The 12,484-nt window shown below is 38.6% G+C and overlaps 1 protein-coding gene and 1 long non-coding RNA gene across 2 annotated transcripts in view; one reads left to right on the top strand and one right to left on the bottom strand.

Moving 5' to 3' along the window:
• The window catches only part of LOC134539640 (uncharacterized), a 560,732-nt gene that overhangs the window by 243,010 nt on the left and 305,238 nt on the right, over nt 1-12,484 (top strand). The window lies entirely within an intron of this gene.
• LOC134539364 (uncharacterized) lies at nt 6,024-9,391 on the bottom strand. The gene is made up of 3 exons (XR_010076301.1): nt 9,028-9,391; nt 6,993-7,152; nt 6,024-6,706 (listed from the first exon to the last, which is right to left on the bottom strand). It is a non-coding gene; the product is annotated as an uncharacterized LOC134539364 (long non-coding RNA).

Below are 12,484 nucleotides of genomic sequence, written 5' to 3'. Positions count from 1 at the left end.
TATCTTCAGCTAACACGGTATTATCTCCTCCGTCATTTTATGTTATTTTTGCTGCTTATATAAATAAAGCCCAGTGGAAAAATTGTGTCGTTATCTCGTGAAATACAGCAAACACAACAACTGTGCATTTTCTTTCGAACATATGGGTATTGAAGTGTGTACGGTTCATACGTGATTGCTGAGCTTGTTATATTATTACAGAGAATTAATATAAAAAAACTCACATAGGTGGGAAAATAACAGTTCTACAAAACACTTTTTGTTTTGTTTGAAATATCTGTCAATTTACTTGGAATTACGTTCAGTTTCCGAGCTGCTGATTTTATCGTGGTGGAATTGTATTCTGTAGGGTGATTAAAGATACATTTTAAAAAGTGGATGTTTAAAGAAATAATTAAACAGAAATGTATGTAATAGCCTTCTCCGGGAATTTTATTTCCAGAATTTCAAACACTTATTCAAATATTTTCAGTTGGACTTATCATATGTACACGCTCGTGGTCTCATAATTATAATACGCCAGTTTAAACACACCTCAGTAAACAAAAAGATACATGAATGACAGATAAAAAAAAAAAATTTAACAAGGTATTAACAAAAATTATATGAGTCAGTGTTTTTTAAAATGGCGTTCGTCAAACATGATCAAAAATGAAGAGAAATAAATATTAACAGAAGTAATTTTAAAAAAGCAGAATAATGACAACTACATGCAATTAATATAAATAAATATATGTATTTAAAAATTTGAAATATTTGGGGTACTATAATTTAGTGGCTCATGAGCGACAAGTTGTTTGGAGGCCTGCCGAGCGGGACCCACCTTCTGTATGAGGGAGGTGGCAGAGACGACGAAAATAATTACCCTGTTGAACTAAAGCGTGAAAAGCATTATAGCAGCAAAAAAAAATTTAGTTACACAGCTAAAACAAAACTCATATAACCATGTTCAACAATGCTGATTACACAAGTAATTAAAATAATACATACTTGAAAGAACGCCATTTTCTTACGAATATGGCCCGTGGTGCGGTGCACAACAATAAGCTCAAACCCCGCTGTGTTGCCCTCTGCCCAAATACTCCCTTACTAGATGCCAGCAAGTCGGGGTGGCGTCAGGCGCAGGCGGGTCCCTACCGCCGCTACCCGCCTATCCCTGCAGCATGGCGGGGTTCAACCTGAACCGCACGCCGCCACATGGAGTCCGAGTTCTCTGCACACAGGCGTGCACTAAATTATCCATTCTTAATTTAGTTTAGGCTGGCTGGCGGCCTGGCGGGAAACGTCCAAAGTCGCCCCCGAAACAACCAGTGCCGCCGAAACAAATGCGGACAACAGTGTCCAAGCTCCCGCCATTTAGCGGGAAGCCTTCATTTCACAGACGAGAGAGCCACACCGGAAGTTCCCCGAAGTTCATGCTCGCTTTTTTTTTCTTTTTCCCCCGTTCTATCTCATTGTATAAACCGGTGTGGCATTAAATTTTGCGGTCGATTAGTATATGTTAGCTACATTATAAATACTTTAAAACAATGTGGATGGTTGGTTGTATTAGGTAAGTATATCTACATTAAAAATACTGTCAAATCATTTCATGGTTGCTTAGCAAATAACTTTTTTAATATGTAGCTATCCAGGGCTAGGAAACCGTTTACATAATTTCACCGTATCTTTAATGTAGCTATCCTAACCAAATTAACCGTCCACAATGTTTTAAAGTGTTTATAATGTAGCTAACCTAACGTAATTGACCATTAGTTATCATTGGAGACTGGAAAAATTCGCGCTTTGGATGACATCTAGGATAGACTCCACAATCCCCTACATACTCAGGCAAATGCCACCTGCTCATTTGTTACCGACTCGTGACACGTGTCAACTGGGACGCTTGCGATTCGATAATTTTTTGGTTAAAGGTTTTTCATTGGCTCAAAGTACTTCAGATAAACTGTGAGCCAATCAGAGAAGCAATATAAAGGTACAGTTTTTTTGGATCCTATCATATCGTGAATTGAATCCGCGAATTTTTCCGGTCTCTAGTTATCATGAGTTACAATGAACAAAAAAAAAAACCGAAGACGCACGATCGGTTGTTTGTCTCTCTCGTCTGTGAAAAGAAGGCTTCCCTTCGTAATCGCGGTGTGCGGTGTGTGTTTCGGCAAGTCGTGACCAGCCCGCGGGGGTGTCGCTAAAGGAATGGGGCACGGACTATATAGTCAGACGCCATGCCAGCGATCGCCTGCAGTGTGATCTAAGCAAAGCAAGGAGGACTGAACTCGAGTATGCCCGCGCAGTCTGGAACGAGAATACATTTCCCTGAGGGACTGTACTTGTGTCAGTGGGGAAACCTTCTTTTCACAGAAGAGAGAGCCAAACGCTCGATCGTGCATCTTCGGTTTTTTTTTGTTCATTGTAAATAAATATGGCGGTGTTGATAAAAGGATACTAATGGCCAATTAGGTTAGATACATTATAAATACTTGAAAACACTGTGAACGGTTGATTTGGTTAGGATAGCTAAGATACGGAAAAAAAGCATAAACTTCGGGGAACTTCGGGTTTTGGCGTTCTCGTCTTTGAAAAGAAAACTTCCCGTGTCAGTGAGGCGCGGGATGATAAGTGCGACGCTCGCTGGTGCTTCAAGCGCCTTGTCGCCTCTAAGCGTAAACGCAGTCTACTCGTCGTGCATAGGGCAGCCATGAGATTTGAACGGTAACCTAACATTACGTGGCGGTGAAAATGCAAACAAAGGTGTAATAACACCAGGAGTGCTTTCAAGAATTTGGACCGAATGTTTTATGCTTCAACATTATTCTGAAAGCACACGTGTTAGCCATTTTTCACTCTCCTGAAAAATACAGCTTAAAAACGAAAAACTAAAACAAAACTGCTTATTCGTCCTTAGTTAAAGTGTTCCTAAATGCTAGTCAACACTCGGATGTCGAGAGTAATATTTAAATAGCTTGATTTTTTTATCTGAAGCTCTGCACTCTTAAAATTTCTAATGTTTTGGGAAAACCAAATATTTAATGATTTAATTAATAGTATTCTAAAAATAAAGAGTTTTAAGATGAACTGTTAATGTAAAACGGTATATCACATGATTTCATGTTTTAAGTTATAAAAACCACTTAAAAAGTACTTGTTTTTTCGGAGAAAATGAAACATTTTATAAGCAATTGACTATGGTTATAATTTGAATGCATACCTATAAAACGATGTGCAAATAATTAAATGTTAGAAGCAAAATTAATAATTTGGGACATGGCCCCTTCACCGCTGCCGCCGCCTCGCGCCATGACACCGCTGCCGCTGAAGATGACGATGACGGTGATGGTGGGGACGCACCACAACGCCGAAATACCGCAACGCCGAACTTACAATAACGCCGAAAACCATAGCACCGAATGCCAAATTGACTACAACGCCGACAGCTAGAAAACTGCTGTGTACCACAACGCCGAAATAACATTAACCCCGAAAAATGTCATCGCAGGACTGTCACAAAGGTTAGGTTAGGTAAGGTTAGCACACAAATTCATTCAGTTTTTTTTTATTTTGCTCCTGTGCCCCCCCCCCCCCCCCACTCCCCGCAGCAACATTTTTCGGCGTTACTGTATTTCGGCGTTGTGGTACACAGCAGTTTTCTAGCTGTCGGCGTTGCGGTCAATTTGGCATTTCGGCGTTGTGGTATTCGGCGTTATTGTACGTTCGGCCTTTGAATATATATACAGTATAGAAGTCGCGAGTGGATAGGATTTACTCTACGTTTTTCAGAAGCGTATGATGAGCAGCTTGGGAACTTCACCGCTGCAGTGCGCTGCCGTAACGCCCTGTATCGTCTCAGGTTGTTATTTACACGTTAGAGCGCAGCACTGTCGCCCGCTGTCATTCCCCCGCACCCCCCAACCATCATTCACTGCAGCTCACGGTCGTTCAGCGGGAGGGGAAAGGGGTGTTTGAAGAGTTCGACACTTGTCCGCTAGGGACCACCACAAGTCGATGCCCTAGAGATGGTGGCGATTGCGGCGGTGAATTAACCAACTACCTCAAAACCGTATTAGAAATTTTAACCTGGGCTGGCGACTTCTATACAGTATATATATATATATATATATATATATATATATATATATATATATATATATATATATATATTCAAAGGTTCGGCGTTGTGGTGACGACCCGATGGTAATCGTCGCGACGGACGGCTTCGGCAAACCGGCGGCGGTGTCCGAGGGAACCTTGACCTGCCCCGGGGGGGTCGGGGGGGTCAGCTCCGACCGGTCGGCCTGCCCTCGTCCCCTCGACGTGACGTCACGCGCACCCCGGGGTGCCCCTTGACCTTGACGCGCCGCCGCGGACAGTCGCGGACCTCGCTGCTCGTGCACCAGCCGATGCACCCTTGTGCTTCTCTACGGCTGACCGCACGGCGAATTACTGATGTCCCTGGACAAAACCTAAAAAAAAAAAAAAAAAAAAAAAAAAAAAAATGGTTGTCTGTAAAGTCGGTTTACGGACGATAGTTTAACGTGACAGCGTCATAAAAAAACATGGCATACTTTGCAAAACATTGCATACTTTTATGAATAAAATTGAATCATTTTTATTGAATTATCACTATTTTGTATGGATACTAAGAATAAGTGAAATGAAATCTACAATTTAATTGATACATTTACTTTTATTTGCACTCATTAATTCAAATATGTTTATTACTTTAACGAAGAGATTATTTTTAACTATGACTTTTATACACGTTTGCTATTTAACTTCTTCCAATCTGTGTTATTCTGTTGAGGATGGGACGATGATAGGAAAAGTAGGAAACGAAGGGGAGTGTTTCAAGTTTAATGTGCCTCGAAAAAGTAAAATCGATGGTTGTTCCAATCGAGTGGAAGAGAGATAGATGCGGCGCAAGCGTACAATGAGCGTAACGGGACAATGTGCGTAACGGGACACTTTTTAGTGCGTGCACCCGGCGTTCATCGATTTATTAGACGTTGTCACGTTAAAAAAAATTGAAGTTTAAATTGTATATTTTGGTGCCAGGTAATGTCCACGGTATCTAAAGCCGCAGAAACTTGCAAAGTGGCTCGATTATGCAAATTCCACATTTTGTTTTTTGCTTTCACAACGTCACAAAAGTATGATACTCCCCATTGTTCGTTAGCGGCATGAATTTAGAATGATTTATTTTGGGCATTAAAACAACTGGCTATTCCGGATGTAGGTAGGTGAGACAAGCTAAACACTATATATTTTATACATTATTCGGGGTTTTAGTTTTTTTTTTTTTTTTTTTTTGTGAGAAGATGAGTTCCGCATACCCATTCGTACATTCGTGCTCTTCCCCGCAAGTTTTCGCTTAATTTTTGGCATTGAAATATTCAGAAAACGTATATTTGTAACATACATAAAAACTACGTGCCACCTTAAGCTATGTTTTCCAAGGACCACGCATGCGCGATGCGCGATGCGTCATGCGCGATGCGTGATCGCCGCATGCGTGATCACTGACCTGGGTCTGTTTTGTTAGAACGCGGGAAACAAGTCTGCGAGATGGAAGCAGCGATCTCTGCCGTCTTGTTGGAGGAAGATGCTGATGATGATTTATTGCTCTCCTGCTTCCTAGAAGATGACAGCGATATATTTAAAAGGAGAGAAGACGAGGGATGTTATAGTTTGTTGATATTACGTCACTTAATTGATAACGAAACTAAATTTAGAGAATATTTCAGAGTGTCAACTGAGATATTTGATACAATATTAGGCTTTGTTAAAGAAGACATCACGAGATCGCAGTGCAACAGAGTCAAAAGGCCAATATCTGCTGAACAGAAGTTATGTCTTACTCTCAGGTAAACAAATTTAACTAAGCCTCTTTAATGTAATGTTTTTCTTTTTAATGTTTAATATTTATATACACAAAGTACTTAAACGAAAACAAAATATAAAAATATTTACTTAATAATATTGAAATTATAGGTTTAATAAAAATTTAAATGTCCATGTACTCATGAATTTCCTAAAATGTCTTTGACTATGCATTCATCTACTCACTGAACTAATACTGGTTATTTTCTAAATTAGTCTCACGAAGCCACTTTCTTCCACATTAGCATCGTTACCACTAGAATTACAGCTATCTGTTGAATGAATCAAGCTATTACTGCCAGTAGATTCACAAATTTGGGTGGGATCTATGACAGAGACAGGAAAACCGCTGCCAATATCCACATGTTGATAACATTGTTGGTGATTAGGATTAGTCTGGTTCTGATGCTCCATCAACGATCTCAGTTCCATCTGAGACACAACTTGGCACACTTTTAATCTAGTTTCCGCAATGAGGTGGGGGGGGAATTGCTTAACAGTTTCAGACATGCTCTAGAAGAATATGTCTATCGGATGTTGCGAACGATCTTGGCCGCGGTTTTCAAGTAGATCTTTTAATATTTTCCCTCTTTCTTCACGACCTTTTCTTATTTCATCTAACATTTTTTCTTTTACTGTAATTTTTCTTTTTTTAATGGAGCTGTTTAACAATTCTAAAGAACTTGTTTGCTCGCTAGGCCAATTTGTAGATTCTTGAGCGCTTTCTTCTTCTTGAAATTGGTTGCACTCTTCAGAGGGACAGTCATCCACTATTTCTTGTGTTTCTTGATTATTTTCAATTATTTCATTTATGTTGATGCTTGATTTTGATCTGAAAAAAAATTTAAATCAACAGTGCCATCAGCTATGCTATGTTGACACACACTCGTGCGTGAGTAGTTTGATCTGGTGTATTTGGGTTTACACAAACTTTTTTTTTGATAAATTCATAAGAAGTTCTTTCAACTAATAACCATATATTTCATTTGAAACCTACCAAAAAAATTGCAACAGCTCCAATAATTTCAATAAAGAATATATAATTTTTAATAAACATTCAACAATTATTATATTGTTTATACAAATTTTATTTAATATACAAGGTAAAGAGTACTTACGCTCTTTCTTTGAAGGTTTCATCAAGGAATTTCAGGCTTTCTGTGTTGTATTTCGATTTTGAAAATGCCGGTGAACCTGTCTTCGACCCAGTTTTCAGTTTCTTGTTGCTTTTTCTGTAGGAGTCACGATTGGTTCTCCATCTCGTTTTGCAGTCTTCTGCTGTAAAATTCAAAAATCTGTGTAAATAAATGATCAAACCTTTTCTTAAACATATTTCGTGAGGTTTTTATGAGCAGCAAAAAATTAAAAAACGTCAACCTAAGTTCTATAAGAGTCGTGAGTTAGGGTACTGGTATTTTTCACGTCCTTAGGTTTATTGGGTTTTTACGATTCCCCAAAAAGGCCTCCAAAATAAAATAAAATATGTTTAAATAGCTAATGTTTTTACACACAGATATACATCTCACAGATTTACTCTTCTAGTCTAAGGTGACGGGATCACTAAGATAATAGTGGCCTCGAACTTTCTGGGTACCGACTTGGTGCCAAGATAGCCTGAAGCAGTTAAAATAAATAACTACATATATTTTTTTCTCTTTTAGGTTTATTGCCACGGGAGAGAGTTTTCGTTCACTGGCGTTTCAATTCAGAATATGCCCTAGCTGGGTAAGTATTATTATAAAAGAGACATTGCAATCTATTTGTTCAAAAATGTTGAATTCTTCAATACCATCACCTGACCAAGATGTTTTAAAACGTTCTTCCATTGGTTTTCATCGCAAATGGAACTATCCCAACTGCTGTGGGTCGATAGATGGAAAACATATCCGAATAATCAAACCTGAACATTCTGGATCTCTGTTTTATAATTACAAAGACTATTTCTCAGTTGTGTTACTTGCGCTTGTAGACGACAACTACAAGTTTTTAGCAATAGATGTTTGTTCCTATGGAAAAGAAGGTGATGTAGGCATATTTGCTAAATCTGTCTTAGGACAAAGACTTTCAGAAGGAACATTCAGATTTCCTGAACCAGCTATACTTCCTGGAACTGACACTCTAATGCCACACGTTATTTTGGGTGATGAAACTTTTCAGCTGACTTCCTCAGTAATGCGTCCTTACCCAAGGGCACAATCTAAATGTGATGAAGAAAAAGCAATATATAATTATCGCCATTGTAGAGCTAGACGTACGTGTGAAAACGCTTTTGGAATACATTGCCAATATTTTAGAGTATTTTTCACTGCCATCGCCATCAAGCCTGACACAGTGGATCTTCTGGTCATCGCATCATGCATAATACATAATCATCTAAGATCTGCAAGAATTCCATGCCCGGGTGAAGAAGAGGACCGAAATGTGTGTCTCCCTACTGAAAATATGATACCCATGGCAAGACAAGGACGTAATTCTACTCATCTTGCGTATAGCATACGAGACAAATTTAAAAATTACTTTTGCAGCCAAGAAGGACAAGTAAGCTGGCAATTATATCATGTGAGGAAAACAAGTTAAAAAGTATTTTTCACGTGAAGAAAGGGTAAATGCAAATGTTATTCTTTTCTTAAAAAAAATATTCTCTTTTTGCTATAGTAATGCTGTGTATTTTTGTATTTGAGTGTAAAATTTGTAAATATAATATGTCAAAATAGATTATTTATTAGCAAATGTGCCATTATCCTTAGTATTGACATAAAATTAAGTAACTATAAATAGGAAAACATATGATTATAAACTTCAAAAAACATCATTTTTGTTGTGCATTTAGAAGAATAAGACATAATATTATCAAACTTAAAAAAAGATAGAAAACAATTTATTGTGATAACTTGCCCTAGGCTCACCTACTACTTCAAAATGGAACATATTTTATTTCCACATTTCCTGGTGCACGACGACGTAAATTATTTTTGGTTTAGTTTAAACACTGCATAAAATATTTTTTAAACTTGGCCTATTTTTAAATAAGTAACAACTATATAGAACCGTAAGTAGTTTTTTTTAATGCAGTAAGAACTTTTTTTAAGACCACGTTTTATGAGCCTTAGTATTTATTTTATTATTAACACAGATATTAAAATCTCTACTTACCACCTTTGTTTAAAGAAGCTGCAATTTCCTTCCACACATTTTCTCGAATAATACTGTCTTTGTACTTGCAGTGATGCAAATCATATAACACACGATGCTCCCTTACTAAATCAATCAATTTCTCGTCCTGTTCTGCAGTAAAACTCTTTGACTCCATGATAAATCGCATGCGTGATCACGCTGAAGTCGGGGGCCAGGCAACTACTGCGCGATGCCCATCCGCGACACGCAGCCGTGGCGAGCGGTAAAACCCCGCTTGCGCGGCCTTGGAAATCATCCCCGTTTCAACACACAGGTTCAAGTGCTGCGTGGTCACGCAGTGACGCATCACGCATCGCGCATCGCGCATGCGTGGTCCTTGGAAAACGTAGCTTTAGCGGGAAAACGAAAATGAGTGACGACGCGCGCTCTGTTGAGAGAAGGCCCAGGCAGGGAAGCGAGTGGCCGGGGAGACTGAAGTGCTGACCAAGGACTGAGGGAGATTGGACCTGTCTGGACATGTTTCTATGCAGTTAGAGCAGTGCTCATGTCAGTAGTTAGTGGCAGTTGTTCAACGCAGGGTGTCTTGCATGCAGTGAGCTTAGTTTCGCAGTTACGTCGGTCACCTTCGCTCACCATGAGAAATACGATCTTCTCATGGACAGAGACTGGAAAAATTCGCGAGTTCAATGACCTTCAGGACAGACTCCATGATCCTCTGCCTACTTAGGCAAACTGCGCCTGTTCATTGGGTGCTGAATTTTGAGGTGCCTCAAGTGGGTAACTTGTGATTGGATACTTCTTTCACTGACGGTCTCTAATTGGCCAAGAGTCCTACATATTAATAGTGAACCAATAGCAGAAGCAGCACAATGGTATGATTATTTGAAATTTAACATATCACGAAATGAATCCGCGAATTTTTCCGGTCTCTACTCATGGAGAAAAAAAACAACTTTTTTTTGGAACATTGGGTACTTACGTGTGTATGAACGTGTATATTTGGCTTGAGCGATAAGAATGAAATTTGGCATGTGTTCCGTCACGAGAATATGTTCGCGTGTTAGACAAAAATCGGGGACAGCGAAGCAGATCAGAAAAAAAAATAAAAATAAATACTGCTTGTAAATAATGGCTAAAAAAAACTGTGGGGATCGAGAAGCCCGATGAAGCGCAAAGTACTCATGTTAAATCATACGGAAGCTGCATTTTTATACACTCTTTAGCGAGTTTTCTAATAAGCACCGATGTCTTTGAGTTGTTTCTCATTCAAGTAAAGCCGATTGGCGAGCTGTACAGAAATCTTGGTTATGCTGCAACGCTGCCATCACCGTCATTGAAAGTTCTGAACGAAAAATTAATTTGGCAGTGACAATGTCCAAGAGTCACAGGGAGACGAAGTTTCTCATACATAAATTGCATTTGAAATACACATTAATACCTACATACAATTTAAATAACTTGAACATATAAAGCATTTAAACATCGTTGTGTATCTGAGCAGAAATACTTAGAAATTGAAAACTTAAAAATTAGTGTAACTACGTAAGCATGGGCGGCCTAGAGACGAACAGTTTTTAAAAAAAAATATCTCAATATGTTTATCTTTTTCCAGCGAAGGATTTCCAGAGTAGCTGTGGGCGCAGCAAATGAAGGAAAACGTAAGAAATCAGAACTTCCTCTTCAACTTCAGTTCTTGCCTTCTCTGCTGGTATGAAGCTCCGTGAAGATGGTAGACATGAAGAAGAAGCCAGGCTCGTAAATGGAGCATTTCATACGACACCAACATGTGCGTCAAAAATCGCCAAATCATGGATATCTACGCCGCAGTCTGAAGCTATTAAACCTTACTGTCTTCAAGAAGCGCTATCGCTCATAATAGAGACTGGCCTGTATCGCAGTTCGTACCAGACACTTCGAATTCAGACAAAGGAGAGGGGAGTAAATTTTGTACGCATCCTATAAAATGATCCAAGATGCAAAAAAAACAGAATGTTACCCTTTAAAGAATCATAAGAGAACAGAAAGCCGAAATTAAATTATAGGTTAGCTTCTTATTCTAACTTTAAAAACTCAGGTTTCTATGTATTTTTGAAAACCTAATTTTAATCGATATAATGAATGATATACTAAAAATAAAGTTTCAAGACGAAGGCTACATAGGAACTGTTAATACGAAACTGTACACCACGTGATTTAATGCTAGGACTGGTATAAATATTTGCCTTTAAGTTCATTAGAGCAGTTAGATAAGGAATTGTTTAGAATAAAAAAAAACCTTTCATAAAAAATGAAGCATTGGTATCTTATGAATTTATTTAAAACAATGTGCAAAAACACTAAATAATAGAAACAAAATAATTTAGAATATTACCCCTCTTAAGCATGTGTGCAAAACTGTGCGACGTCAAACCTTATCAGATAAGATAAAAACATAAACTGGTATACATATACACTGTTATACATTTAAGTAAATTTGTCGGTTTTATTTCCAACAAAGAATGCGCCTCTAATAAACGAATAGTGCGACGCTCGCTGGTGCTTCTAGCGCGGTGTCGCCTCTGAGCGCAAGACCCTGAACTGGCGCGCAGTCTTCTCGTCGTGCATAGGACAAGCATGAGGTTGAGCGGTTGCCATAACATTATATGGCGAATAAATAAATAAACATAAAGGTGTACTTCAAGTCCCTTGAGTGCTTTCAGTACCTGTACCGGATGTTTCATGCCTAAAAAAATATTCCGAAAACACGCGTTTTAGCCATTTACACTTTTCTAAAAATAACAGTTTAGAAACTAAACTACTTCATCTGACCTCAGCGTATTCTTAAAATGCTTTTCGTCAGCAGGCACCACTCGGATATCTCGAGCAGTTTTTTTATAGCTATTTTATTTTTCTGAAGCTCTGCACACCGCATGTGTGTCCAGGTAGGAGGGACCCTTAAATAAGTAAGATATTAACCTTGAAAAAGTCACAAAATTTGTGGTCTCTAGCAAAGAACTGTGTATAAAAGAAAATTTTGAAGAATGATTTAAAATTTTTAAGTAAACATAAATATACCCTGAAATTAAGAAAAACCTTCTGTCTCGCAGGATCTGTCACCGCTTCCATTTTAGGTCCGTTCTACAATGGACAAGAAAACGAGACGGATCACGTAAACGGAGACGGATCACGTAAGCGGAGACGGATCTCACGGAACAGAGTTTCTACAACAGCACGCAGGCAGAGACGGACCCTTGCGGATTAGCTCGGCAATGCTGAGCTCTTCCATTGGCTTTGCTCCGTGCGACCAATAGAAGCCGAGTACTGCGGCGGTGGCCATGTTTGTTTATAGCCTAAAAATTGTTTCAAATACAAGAATATCTAGTGTTCTATTATTACTTTGTGGTTTATTTTTTTTATATACCTGTGTAAATTCTGCCCACGTTATGATCTGAAATCCTAATATATTATATATTTTTTAATTAAATTAATATTTCGT

Source organism: Bacillus rossius, chromosome 15, assembly GCF_032445375.1.
Source record: "Bacillus rossius redtenbacheri isolate Brsri chromosome 15, Brsri_v3, whole genome shotgun sequence".
Classification (NCBI taxonomy): Eukaryota; Metazoa; Arthropoda; class Insecta; order Phasmatodea; family Bacillidae; genus Bacillus; species Bacillus rossius.
Note: the sequence above shows the minus strand (reverse complement) of the source record. Positions and strands in the feature narration are given on the sequence as shown.